This window comes from Coregonus clupeaformis, chromosome 12 (assembly GCF_020615455.1).
Source record: "Coregonus clupeaformis isolate EN_2021a chromosome 12, ASM2061545v1, whole genome shotgun sequence".
NCBI classification, from domain to species: domain Eukaryota; kingdom Metazoa; phylum Chordata; class Actinopteri; order Salmoniformes; family Salmonidae; genus Coregonus; species Coregonus clupeaformis.
Window position 1 is genome coordinate 50,577,667 of NC_059203.1, and position 13,619 is coordinate 50,591,285.

At 41.6% G+C, this 13,619-nt stretch overlaps 1 protein-coding gene across 3 annotated transcripts in view; it reads right to left on the reverse strand.

Moving 5' to 3' along the window:
• Window positions 1-13,619, reverse strand: part of LOC121578720 (chemokine-like protein TAFA-2) — a 171,231-nt gene that overhangs the window by 33,834 nt on the left and 123,778 nt on the right. The gene's annotated exons all lie outside the window — the stretch shown is intronic.

A 13,619-nucleotide genomic window follows, 5' to 3' on the forward strand; every position in this document is an offset into this window, starting at 1 on the left:
GGGCTCTGTTCAGATTAGAGCACTATATAAAGCAGGGGTATTCAAATCTTACGAGGTCCTGAAGCTGCTGGTTTTCTGTTCTACTTGATAATGAATTGCACCCACCTGGTGTCCAGGTCTAAATCAGTCCCTGATTAGAGGGGAAGAATAGACAAAAAAGCAGTGGAACTGGCTTTGAGGTCCATATGTTAACCCTACACACAGTACCCCATTATGTCAAAGTGAAAGTATGTTTATTTTTATTTTTAGAAATTCATAAAAAATGAAAAGCTGAAATGTCTTGAGTCAATAAGTATTCAATCCCTTTGTTATGGCAAGCCTTAATAGGTTCAGGAGTAAAAATGTGCTTAACAAGTCAGATAGTCAGATAATAAAGATAATCTCCTGAGTGGCGCAGCGGTCTAAGGCACTGCATCGCAGTGCTAGCTGTGCCACTAGAGATCCTGGTTCGAATCCAGGCTCTGTCGTAGCCGGCCGCGACCAGGAGACCCATGAGGCGGCGCACAATTGGCCCAGGGTAGGGGAGGGAATGGCCGGCAGGGATGTAGCTCAGTTGGTAGAGCAATGTGTTTGCAATGCCAGGGCTGTGGGTTTGATTCCAGTAATAAAATAATGCATGCACTCACTAACTGTAAGTCGCTCTGGATAAGAGCGTCTGCTAAATGACTAAAATGTAAAATAATAAGTTGCATGGACTAACTGTGTGCAATAATAGTGTTTGACATGATTTTTGAATGACTACCACATCTTTGTACCCCCACACATACAATTATATGTAAGGTCCTTCAGTCGAATAGTGGATTTCAAACACAGATTCAACGACATAGACCAGGAAAGTTTTCCAATGCCTCGCAAAGAAGGACACCAATTGGTAGATGGGTAAAAATAAAAAGCAGACATTGAATATCTCTTTGAAGTTATTAGTTACACTTTGGATGGTGTATCAACAAAGATACAGGCGTCCTTCCTAACTCAGTTGCCGGAAAGGAAGGAAAGGAAAGGAACCCGCTCAGGGATTTCTCTATGAGGCCAACAGGGACTTTAAAATAGTTGAATGGCTGTAATAGGAGAAAACTGAGGATGGATCAACATCATTGTAGTTACTCCACAATATTAACCTAATTGACAGAGTGAAAAGAAGGAAGCCTGTACATAATAAAAAATATTCCAAAACATGCATCCTGTTTGCAACAAGGCACTAAAGTAATGCTGCAAAAAATGTGGCAAAGCAATTCACTTTTTGTCCTGAATACAAAGTGTTATGTTTGGGGCAAATCCAATACAACACATTACTGAGTACCACTCTCCATATTTCAAGCATAGTGGTGGCTGCATCATGTTATGGGTATGCATGTAATGGTTAAGGACTGGGGAGATTTTCAGGATAAAAAATAAATGAAATGGAGCTAAGCACATGCAAAATCCTAGAGGAAAACCTGGTTCAGCCTGCTTTCCACCAGACACTGGGAGATTAATTCACCTTTCAGCAGGACAATAACCTAAAACACAAGGCCAAATCTACAATGGAGTTTCTTACCAAGAAGACAGTGACTGTTCCTGAGTGGCCAAGTTACACTTTTGACTTAAATCTACTTGAAAATATATGGCAAGATCTGAAAATGGTTGTCTAGCAATGATCAACAACTAATTTGACAGAGCTTAATTAATTTTGAAAATAATAATTGGCAAATGTTGCACAATCCAGGTGTGGACAGCTCTTAGAGACCTACTCAGAAAGACTCATAGCTGTAATCACTGCCAACGGTGCTTCTACAAAGTATTGACATTGTAAAATAATAGTGAAGACATCAAAACTATGAAACAACACATATGGAATCATGTAGTAACCAAAAAAGTGTTAAACAAATCAAAATATATTTTTTATTTGAGATTCTTCAAACCAGCTCTCAACCAGCTTCATGAGGTAGTCACCTGGAATGCATTTCAATTAACAGGTGTGCCTTGTTAATTTGTGGAATTTATTTCCTTCTTAATGTGTTTGAGCCAATCAATTGTGTTGTGACAAGGTAGGGGTGGGTATACAGAAGATAGCCCTATTCGGTAAAAGACCAAGTCCATATCATGGCAAGAACAGCTCAAATAAGCAAAGCAAAACGACAGTCCATCATTACTTTAAGACATGAAGGTCAGTCAATACGGAACATTTCAAGAACTTTTAAAGTTTCTTCAAGTGCAGTCGCAAAAACCATCAAGCGCTATGATTAAACTGGCTCTCATGAGGATCGCCACAGGACAGGAAGACCCAGAGCCTGTAACAACCCCTGAAACCTTTTGAGGATCTGAGGTCCCAATTCAAATATTTTCAGCCTCCTGAGGGGGAATAGGCATAGTCGTGCCCTCTTCACGACTGTGTTGGTTTGTTTGGACCACGATAGGTCCTTAGCAATGTACCCTACAGAGTCTAATCCAAATGTAGCAATCGGTAGCTTGATTGGTAATACTCCTCCTGACCTTAAAAGGCCTTTGGGAAGAGTGGGGAGGAGGAAGTGTATTAGAACCTACCAGGCAGGCACCGCTATATAGCTGACCTGCAGCTCACTGCACAGATACATCTCTGACGTACATTCATGCTTAAATTGTTCTCCATGTAGGGGGCCTTTTCTTTCCTGCACCTGATGTATTATGCATAGGGAAATCCTTCTTTAAAAGCTGAGAGGGCCAGATCTCCCATGGTGAGAACAAGGACAATATAGTAATTGCTTCATGAAGTAAGAGATAACCTCATATTTAAAATACCCCATATAGATTGGTGATGAATTATTAATTCCAAGTACAAAATGGAGACATTGGAGATGATTGAACTAGGAATGCATCAATGACACAGCAATGTTAGCAGAAATAGGTTGTCGGTGGTGTGTTTTCAAATGTCTCCTTTGATGTAAGGAATCATGGATTGAAAATCAAGTCACATTTTATTTGTTACATACGCCAAATACAACAAGGGTAGATCTTACCGTGACATGCTTACTTACGAGTCCTTAACCAATAATGCAGAGTTTTATAAAAGTACGAAACATTTGCTAAATAAATGAAAGAAAAAATAGTAACACAATAAAATTAAAATAACGAGGCTATATAAAAGGAGGACCGGTACCGAATCAATGTACAGGGGTACGGGTTAGTCGAGGTAATTGAGGTAATATCTACATGTAGGTAGGGGTTGTTACAGGCTTTGGTTTTTCCATGTATGTTTTGAGGATAGCTCGTTAGTACGTAGGGCGCACCGATTGGTGTCTCCTCATTAGTCAGTATGTGCTACACGTGCTGGTTGCCATCTCGCTAGTGGGAGGCTGTGTCACCTGTGCTGGCCCAGGTGCTATTTAAGAGTGGCTGGCCAAGTGCTCCAGTTGGCTTGATAGATGCGGAGGGTTCACACCTTTAGTTGATGCTACCGATTTTGATTTCTAGACCAACAATCTTTTATCTGATTTTGTTTTGCTCCATCTTTTTGGTTTGCATCCTGTCTTTAAGTTTGGTGTGGGTTTTTCTTTTGTTTGCCTATTCTTGGGCAAATTTAGTGGGTGCTCATGGTGGGTGTTTTTTAGGTTCCAGTTGTTGTTGCTAGTCAACTTTCAGTGGACACCCCCATGAGTGTCTTTTCAGAACCCCTCCTATAACCCTACCGGTTTCATTTTGGTTGTTGTTAGTTCCCCCTTCTGTTTGAGCGACACTTTTGTTTTCTTGCTGGGGAACGTAACAGGGTAAAGTGACTGGGCATAGATTTAAAAAAAACTGAGTAGCAGCAGCATGTGTGAAGTAGTGTGTTTGTGTGTGTTGGAGTGTCAGTGTAGTGTGTGTGGTTAGAGTCCAGTGAGTGTACATCAAGCCTGTGCAAGAGAGTCAGTGCAAAAAAAAATAAAAAAAATAAACGATGCCGAGCAGTTGCCATACCAAGCGGTCATGCAACCAGTCAGAATGCTCTCGATGGTGCAGCTGTAAAACTTTTTGAGGATCTGAGGTCAAATGTCAAATATTTTCAGCCTTCTGAGGGGGAATAGGCGTAGTCGTGCCCTCTTCACGACTGTGTTGGTTTGTTTGGACCATGATAGGTACTTAGCGATGTGGACACCAAGGAACTTGAAGCTCTCGACCCGCTCCACTACAGCCCTGTCAATATGAATGGGGGCGTGCTCTGCCCTCCTTTTCCTGTAGTCCACAATCAGTTCCTTTGTCTTGCTCATGTTGAGGTAGATGTTGTTGTCCTGGCACCACACTGCCAGGTCTCTGACCTCCTCCCTATAGGCTTTCTCATCGTCGTCGGTGATCAGGCCTACCACCGTCGTGTCATCGGCAAACTTAATGATGATGTTGGAGTCGTGGGTGAACAGGGAGTACAGGAGGGGACTAAGTACGCACCCCTGAGGGGCCCCCGTATTGAGGATCCCCTGTGGGCGGCCCATCAGGAAGTCCAGAATCCTCTTGCAGAGGGAGGTGTTCAGTCCCAGGGTCCTTAGCTTAGTGATGAGCTTGGAGGGCACTGTGGTGTTGAATGCTGGGCTGCAGTCAATTAACAGCATTGTCACGTAGGTGTTCATTTTGTCCAGGTGGGAAAGAGTACATGTCCTGGTATTCCGTCTGGCCCTGCGGTGAATGTTAACCTGTTTAAAGGTCTTATTCACATCGGCTATGGAGAGCGTGATCACACAATCGTCCGGAACAGCTGGTGCTCTCATGCATGTTTCAGTGTTGCTTCGAAGCGAGTATAGAAGGCATTTAGCTTGTCTGGTAGGCTCACGTCACTGGACAGCTCGTGGTTTCTCTTTCTAATCCGTGATAGTTTGCAAGCCCTGCCACATCCGTCGAGAGTCAGAGCCAGTGTAGTAGGATTCAATCTTAATCCTATATTGACGCTTTGCCTGTTTGTCAGAGGGCGTAACGGGATTTCTTATAAGTGTCCGGATTAGTGTCCCACTCCTTGAAAGTGACAGCTCTAGCCTTTAGCTCAGTGAGGATGTTGCCTGTAATCCATGGCTTCTGCTGTAATCCATGGCTTCTGTTTGGGATATGTACGTATGGTCACTGTGGGGACGACGTCGTCAATGCACTTATTTATGAAGCCGGTGACTGTTGTGGTATGCTCCTCAATGCCATCAGATGAATCCCGGAACATATTCCAGTCTGTGCTAGCGAAACAGTCTTGTAGCTTAGCATTCGCTTCATCGGACCACTTCCGTATTGAGTGTGTCACTTGTACTTCCTGTTTGAGTTTTTGCTTGTAAGCAGGAATCAGGAGGATAGAGTTATGGTCAGATTTGCCAAATGGAGGGCAAGGGAGAGCTTTGTACGCATCTCTGTGTGTGGAGTAAAGGTGTTCTATCGTTTTTTCCCTGAGGTTGCACATGTGACATGCTGGTAGAAATTAGGTAAAATTGATTTTAGTTTTCCTGCATTGAAGTCCCCAGCCAATAGGAGAGCCGCCTCTGGATGAGCATTTTCTTGTTTGCTTATGGCCTTATACAGCTCGTTGAGTGTGGTCTTAGTGCCAGCATTGGTTTGTGGTGGTAAATAGACAGCTATGAAGAATATAGATGAAAGATCTCTTGGTAAATATTGTGGTCTACAGCATATGGCGCCTTTTTGCTTTTATAAACCGGTTGCCAACACAGTAAGGCAAGGAACTACACATCTAAATTGAAAATGTTGCTTTAATAAATACATTCATAATAAATACATTCCGCCAGAAAAAGTAGTCCGGACAAAAGACTCGTTGCTAGACTGGTTGCTATGCAACATAACACAGGCTAGCTAGCAAGCAACACATTCAATGTATGCAAAAACCGAGCATTAGCGCCACTTCTAGAGTGACTAACACTTGCCAATTATTTATTAATGTTGCTCTGAATGTTGCCATTTATTGTCCCATGTCATTGTTTGTTGTTGGCTTGCCCATGTTGTCGTTTGTTGGCTCCACGCTGCTGGAAATGGATGCTGTTCTTTTAGCTGGTGGAGCTTCTGCTGTGTTGTCAGAGAGAATAGTGCTCCACCGCTTCCAGATTTGGCCTCCAGTAACTTTAAAGAGAGCTTTCTAATCTGTTTCCACTGACAGACATTATTTATCGTGCCTCTGGTCCAGCATCCAAGAGTTTCTGGATCATGGTGGTTCGTAGGCAGGGGTTTGTGTAAATTTGCGACATGCCAGCTATTTTGCAGATCTTTGGCAAAATTGTTTACGAGGGTGTTCCCTCCCATCTGCTTATTTGTGTACCTGAAGCATATAAGACAAAATAACGTTAGCTAATAGTTAGGCCTACATAGCTACTGGTTATATTGTCAGGGTACATTAAAATGATTTAGCTAGCTAGCTAACAGTTACATACTATATGTATCCGTTCACTGGTGGGCAGCTTTGTTGCGCCCCTCTTTCCTCAACTTTGTAATTACGCCGACAAACACATTGTTGCTCGTTGTGAATTCGGTGTCCTTCTGTATACTCCATGCCAAACTGAGAGGGTGGTCGTTGATATGTAAGTTCCAACCAGCTCGGAGTCCAGCGTAGCTGCTAAATCCCATATTCTTTGCCATTCATGTTTCTCACTGAACCATAAAAGTCCCATAGAATGACGTTCAGCTCCGTTTTTGTTGTATTTTTCTGCACACCAGTCAGTGAAGCAGGTAAGTGCCCACTTTGTTTGTTTCACAATGTTCTTTTCATTTTGGATTCTCTCAAGTTCATCTAAATGCTTCTTTCCTACATCGGCATGACAAACTATTGTGGATGTAGCCATTTTATCAAGGTAAAAAGGTGCAATGATATCAAGGTGAAAAGGCTAAACGTCAAAGTCATGGTATACATTCTCACATACACAAGGCTAAATGCTGTTTTAGCCAATCAGCATCCAGTATCCAAACTACCCGGTTTATAATACCGTTTTTAATGTCCCGTTGATAGGATAGTCTCGAACGGACCTCATCCAGTTTATTCTCCAGTTTATTCTCCAGTGAGAATTTAAAAAAAGACTTCCTAATGGCAAAGGCCATAAGAAAGACTACAAAATTAAGTTTGACTCCACATTTAAAGACGTGTGTATGACATGTATTATGCTACGAATTAGCCTTTAAAAAATATTTAGAATAATCATTTACCACTGGTGAATATATCCTTTATGTACACATTTACCACAGGTGAATATATAATTTATGTACAAATGTGTCTTTTTAGATTAAATACAAAATCTATTTGTCTATTTTATATTCATTACCTTTATTTTTAGTAGGCCTATGTGAGTCTTTAGTTATTTAAACATCATTGTCAGGGCTAGAAGGGGAGAAAATGATGAAAAGTTTCATTGTTCTTTTCAGATCAGTCTTAATTACGTCCGTAAAGATTTTCAATTTAGGACCTGAGTTGAAAATAGATTGAAAACGGGCCTCCATCTTGACATTAGTGAGCAATCCAAAAATCTAATCTACAACATTAAAAACATTTTACTTTCAATCAATAAGGGGTCATTCACATTCCAACAAAAGACCAATCAACAATTGGCGATTGAGTGCTTTTCAGCCAACACAAACTTACTGATGCAAACACAGGTGAGGACCTTCGCCTGTGATGTGACTATGTTTAAGCCATAGGCACACCCCTGGGTCAAAGTTAATTTCCAAAGTTTCAATTGCTCAAATTGAATATTCAAAGTTTCTTGAAGAGGGAGAGATAGCTGTGTGTGACTGATAGGCTATCAATAACGGGCTAGTATAGCTCTGTGACACTCACTATTGGAAGATAAACAGAATAACTGAATGTCAGAGTTGAAGGAAATTATATGGTATGTGACCAAGAGGAGAATTTGAGAATACCCAAGAGACTCAAACTGTGAAATAACATAATAATAGCTGCCTGTCTCTACATATTAATTTGATCAAATTGTTCACTAGAAAGCACAGTCAGCAATTTACCTCAGAGAAACGACTCCGCTTCAACCCCCTCAAACCTCCAAACTGAGCAGCCATGTCCGCTAGCCCTACATGGCTAGCCTTGCCGAGTCATCCGGCCTCTCCAGCCCTCTCTGGCCAAGGTCACTCTCAGGAGTCAAACCCCACACCAGGCCATGTGGGCAGCAAGGAGGGTGAGGTGAGGGGTGAGGCGAGCCTTGGCTGGTAACTATGCACAACAAAGCACAGGCCATAAGCAGGCTGACTGCTGATACTGATCGTATACCCTCAGCCAATGGACCTTGGGAGAAGGTGAAAGTAAAGGATGCGAAATATGGGAAATATGATGAGCTGGATGCCCATTATATACCATCAGGCTCTTTAGGATCTCTTTGAGATGAATGGAGAGGATGCATAGTGCAACAGTACTAATAGTATAGGATAATGCTCAATGTACCAGCTAGATAGAAGCTGCCTCTCCTTCTCCTGCAGTGTTGTCCTGCTGTGCTTGTCCAGACAACTGGACAAATGGCTCCCCACACCTGTGATCAATATGTTTAACTTAAAGCACTTAGGATTGTCATCAGTTAGAATCACCCAGCACCCACATCAGCAGGAAGGAGAGAGGAGCAGGGTTGCAGGCAACACTAATGAGGACTGGAGTGAGGTCCGGACCTCCAGGCAATCAATAGCACTTTTAGCACAGTGCTCCTCTCTGCAATCATATTCATTGATCCCTGATTGATAAGTGCATCCAGCAGTTATGTAGAGCTATGAGTCACAGAGGAGAGAAACTCTGATAAATCTAGGGGAGGCAAGTAGCATCTAATGAGTGGGTGTTTTTCTTCAAGATTGTCTTAGTATTATGGTATGGGGAGAATTGCTTTTAATAGCACAGCTTGAATAAATTCAGTCCGTTGCAATAAATTGAGGGTATTTTATAATTGAACTAAACTGACAAGTATAGCGGACACACTAAATGATTTAACATTTAAAATAATCTACACAGTGGACATGTAGTTTGAAAATGCTATTTACTGTCATACACATTTCATGTTATAAATAAGTGCATACTGTATTGCTGTACGCTTGTGTTACATTTTGAATTACATTTTACATTTACATTTTAGTCATTTAGCAGACACTCTTATCCAGAGCGACTTACAGTTTGTGAATGCATACATTCTTTTTGAATGAACCAAATCAAAATTACGCTCTCCTTTCAATTTCCCTGCTCAAAGATATTCTCTGAGTTGCTGTCATATTTTTCATCAATAGTTTGCTAACAATAGTCAAATAACAAACAAAAAAATGAATGGAAAAAATAGCCACATTTCCTGTGAGCTTATTCATGATATTTGTTCATTGGGAAATGTGCATTGCAGTGTGGCAGTCACTTGTCTTTCAGCACAGAAATTATAGACCCTGTGTTCTCCAACTTGTGTCTCTGCATTTATTTTCCGCAGTATATAAAACACTGACAAAGAGGTTGAGGTCGAGAAAGTCAAGTCACAACAGAAATAAAGGAAATTCAGCATTGAACCCAACAACCATGAAAATTGCATCACTGAGAAATTTGGAATTTCAGTTCATACAACATCGTAGATAAAACAAACTATTTTATTAACTTGTCAGTCATACTTAGTGATAATAGCGCAGACAATTGCCACACACGCATCATAAAATAATCGCCATCATGGAAAATCCAATGCATCTCAGGTTACATTTAATGAAACCATCTGAGGAAACATGCTGCTCTTAGTTGGTCAATCTTGCATAATTTGGTCAGCTGTGAAATTAACTTACTTTTTAGAAATGTATAGATATTTATATCAATAGATGGGTACAAAGGCTTAACTGAAACAAGGTTAAAGACGTTTAGAGCACTATTTAAGATACAGTATGACCTCAAACAAGACCCATTCAGATAGGACTACTATGTTTTGTACAGTTTGCTACACTCTTAGAAAAAGAGTGAATCAAACTGTACATTGGTTGGTTGATTAATTTTATGTTACACAAAGATAAATAACATAGTTTTCTAAACTAATCCAATCTGTTAGTAATTGGATTTATTGCACCCGTTACTGAGATGGTTGTTCCAGTTTAGATGATTGAGGTAGTCTCAGTATTCAATCTTCCCTACCCTGGCAGTCATTCTGAATTAACAATTCCACTTGTTGGATATCCTTACTCTGGCTGGATTCTAATAGGAACTACACATCACTTTGCAAGTCAGAATAATGTGACTTGCAGGCCTGATGTGGCCTGTAAACCAGGAGATTCCTAACACCACTGTGCTGGGGTATAACTAGGCCCTCAAATAAAGGCCTTGTGATATATGAAACATATTGTCATAAATCATTTAATTTTAAAGGCTAATAAGGCTGGTGGAACCATTCATAGAGGGTTTATAGGAAGAACCCTCCAAAGATAAAATGGTTCTTGGTAGAACCCTTCATAGAGGGTTCTAGGCAGAACCCTTCATAGAGGGTTCTAGATAGAACCCTCTGCAAAGGGTTCTACTCAGCACCAAAAATAGTTCCCTTATGGGGACAAACCGAAGAACCCTGTATGCCTATCTTAAATGTTCAAGTTGAATTAACATCACAAATGTAATGTTATTTCCTGACCGTCTTGTTGACAGGAATAGTCTGTGTCTGTATTTCTCTGACAGACAGGAAACTAACTTATCTGTCCACTGAGGCACGAATCCTCTGGTTTAGCTTCACTGATTTCTTATTTGAACCAGAAAAGGAAGAAAACTAAATGTGCTCAACCTTATTTCCTGTTTGAGCTGATCTCTCTTTTCAACCCACGGAATAGGGAGGCTAAATCGCAACACTGTGAATGGAGTCACCGGGTATGGGCCCAGACCACAGCAACCATCAAAACATGCAGACAATAGAAGCACAACATTAATAAATGATGACTAAATTGCATGCTCAAGCTGCTCACAAACCATTTAAGACTAAGGAGAGCTGGTACAGTATAGTACAGCCACTAAATGCTGAGTATATGACTACCTGTCTGCTCTCCAATGCTGGTCTGACCAATTGGAAAACATGCTTCAAAATTGTTTTTATCACGTGGACTGGGATATGTTCCGGGTTGCCTCTGAGAATAACATTGATGTACAGTATACACTGACACGGTGACTGAGTTCATCAGGAAGTGTATAGGGGATGTTGTTAACACCGTGACGATTAAAACCTATCCAAACCAAAAACTGTGGATAGATGGCAGCATTCGCGCTAAACTGAAAGCGCATTTAATCACCACATGTGGCAGGGACTCCAGACAATCACGGATTATAAAGGGAAAACCAGCCACGTCGCGGACACCGATGTCTTGCGACCGGACAAGCTAAACACCTTTTTCGCCCACTTTGAGGAAAACACAGTGCCACCGACGCGGGCCACCGCTGCTCCCCCGAAATGAGTAAGGCATATTAGGGGGTTAACTGCCGGCCCAATAGCCATCGCATTGCACACTGCCCTATCCCAAAAGGAATACCGATGTAAGATGGGGCTGCAGTGGAGATGGTGAAAAGCTTTAAGTTCCTCGGCGTACACATCACTGACAATCTGAAATGGTCCACACACACAGACAGTGTGGTGAAGAAGGCGCAACAGCGCCTCTTCAAACTCCGGAGGCTGAAGAAATTTGTCTTGGCCCCTACAATCCTTACAAACTTTTACAGATGCACCATTGAGAGCATCCTGTCGGGCTGTATCACCGCCTAGTACGGCAACTGCACCGTCCGCAACCGCAGGGCTTTTCAGAGTGTGGTGCGGTCTGCCCAACGCATCACCGGGTGCACACTGCCTGCCCTCCAGGACATCTACAGCACCCGGAGTCACAGGAAGGTCACCACTAGTCGGCATCTGCCCAGTACCCGGCCCTGAACTTTAGTCACTGTCACTAGCCGGCTACCACCCAGTTACTCAACCCTGCACCTTAGAGGCTGCTGCCTATGTAAATAGACACGGAACACACTGGTCACTTTAATAATGGAACACTGGTCCCTTTAATGTTTCCATACTGTTTTACTCACTTCATATGTACATACTGTATTCTAGTCAAGGCCTATCCTATTTAACTATTGCTGTACATATACTATTCTATCCTACATATTCATCAGATATACTACATATTCTATCCATATTCTGTCCATAATGTCATCCCAACACATAGATAGATATTATACTCCGGACTCCGACATTGCTCCTCCTAATATTTATATATTTCTTAATTCCATTCTTTAACTTTTTAGATTTGTTTGTATTGTTGTTTATTGTTAGATATTACTGCACTGTTGGAGCTAGGAACAAAAGCATTCCGCTACACCCGCATCTGCTAAATATGTGTATGAGACCAATCCAATTGTGTTTTATTATATTTTATTTGCTGCATATTGTATTGTCAATAGTCAAAGCAGTGATGTAATACCTGGGATCGAGCCTAAAGTCCTCATAACGCGAGGTAAATATTTCCAAATGGAAAAACAAAGGGAGGACAGAGAGAGGGGAGAGATGTTTGGACTAGGTGAAAGAGGTATATGAAAAAGAGATAGTGGAGATCGTTTTTTCCACCTCTATCATGTTATAGCATATAAAGCAGGCATAGAAATATTGGATCTCTGAGATATTTATTCCTCAAGCTTCCTGAGCAATGGGAGTAAGTCTCAGAAGACCTGTGCTTAATTGGTTTATGGTATTCTGAAGACATTGAGTCATATCTCTCCAGCTGTAAACCTGCTGAGCTCGAAAATCACACTCGGTTGTATCCAGGAAATAAGCCCACATCACAGAGACAGGTTAGAGAAAACTCCACAGACTCCAAAGACAAGTCTGTCTGAGTATACTTGCACAGTAGGCCTACTGCCACTGTTCAATAGCTTTACCTGTGCAACAAAACAAAACAATAGAAGACTGTATAAAGTCAACCAAACCCGACCAAGATGGCCAGGTTTGGTTGACTTTATACAGTCTTCTATAGTTTTTCCATGGTTTTGTTTTGTTGCACAGGTATAGTACTAAACTACTGAACAGTGGCATAAGATGCTCTTTAACCCTCAAACTCAACTCTTGACCTCGAAGCCAGTTCCACTACATTTTGTAATTGTTCCCCTCTAATCAGGGACTGATATAGACCTGGGACACCAGGTGGGTACAATTAATTAGCAGCTAGAACAGAAAAGCAGCAGGCTCCGGACCGCGTAGGGTAAGAGTTGAATAGCCCTGCTCCATAAGATGTGCTTCAAGCAAAAAGGAGCAATATAGAGGACACATAGCCTACAATACAAAAGCTTTAAACTATAGACAGATGAGTATGCCTTACTTGACAATTACTACAACATTAACTTGTATCATGATACCTTCAGTCACAAGTCAGACTCTCAAAGACAAAGAAAAATACTTGCATTCTCTCCATTTGTGAGAGCAGAGAAACGGATGACTGGGCGCTGACACTTGGTGAATGTATGGCCAAGCAGTGTAGATGAAGTCCTTGTCCTTGCACCATTCATCTCTCTGCCACAATGTTAGGGCCCAACCACTGATTGATCAATCCAGCTCCCTCGAGGAATCATGCACCCATAGAAGTGAATGGCTTCCAAAGTTATTAAATCCAGGGGCACACACAGTATCCGAAGCCAACTCAAAATAAATGGTGTCTCAGAATGGCTTTCCATTCTCTTGACAGTCATTGTAAACGCAGGAGTGGAG